This window comes from Trichechus manatus, unplaced genomic scaffold (assembly GCF_000243295.1).
Source record: "Trichechus manatus latirostris isolate Lorelei unplaced genomic scaffold, TriManLat1.0 scaffold00297, whole genome shotgun sequence".
Classification (NCBI taxonomy): Eukaryota; Metazoa; Chordata; class Mammalia; order Sirenia; family Trichechidae; genus Trichechus; species Trichechus manatus.
In genome coordinates, this window is record NW_004444233.1 from 936,309 (window position 1) to 937,309 (window position 1,001).

Sequence of the window (1,001 nt, forward strand, 5' to 3'; positions counted from 1 at the left end):
ACATGTTTTCTTAATGTCTGATTGCTGAGTAGGTCCTGGGTCCCCCTGAGAGTAGGGGTGCTGCCTAGGGCCTGGGACTTGCTCTTCCATATCTCCTGCTAGTGAATCCAGTGGTTGAAGCTGTGCTTGGCAGTCACCATGGATGGATGATGCCTGCGGAGCCATCCTTTCCACCCCCTGGAGACTCTCTTGATTCCTGTGGACTCCTCCCTTTGTCTCTCTTCCTTTCCACCCCAACCCAAACTCACCTGCCTGCCCCAGGCTGCAGCAGTATTCATACATTGGAGTGCCCCAAATATGGCTTCCTCCCTTTTACCGCTGGGCCTTTGTATGGCTGCTGTCTTTGGAATCCCCTTGCCTTCCCCCTTACACCTTCACCTGGTTAGATCCTACTCCTTCACCTGGTTAGATCCCACTCAATCAGCAGGAGTCAACCAGGGACAGTTGCATGAGCAGCTGCCCCCAGCCCAAGGCTGGGAGTGGGGTGCCCTTCTCATGACCTCCACGGCCCCCTGTGCTCTCCCACTTCAGCAAGCCTCACCCTGTGGTGTCAATGCCTGTTGCTTTACATCTCTCCTGCTAGCCTGGAAAAGCCCTCAGGGAAGGAGGCACGTGTCTTTGGCTTCGTCCTCACGGTCCAGCCCCATTTTCTAGCACATGGCAGGCATTCGATAAATGCTTGGTGAAAAAATACATGCATAAAATTAATTAAAGTGTCAAAATTGCCAAGAAGTCTAAGCCTGCTCCCTTCTATTTTACACCAAGGATGCTGAAATGGTTAATCAAAAGCTCCACGAAGTGATTTCTCCATGCTCTGAGGCAGTGATTGCCACAGAATCCATTTACCTTCCCTACCCCCTCAAGGCAGACCCCAACACCAGTCAGAGATGGCAGAGGACTCAGGCTTTCAGGTCTGCCACATCCTGCCCTGCCCCATCCCTTTTCAACCCAACCCCACGGAGGTGGGCAGAGAGGATGAGGAGGAAAATACAGGTTCAGAC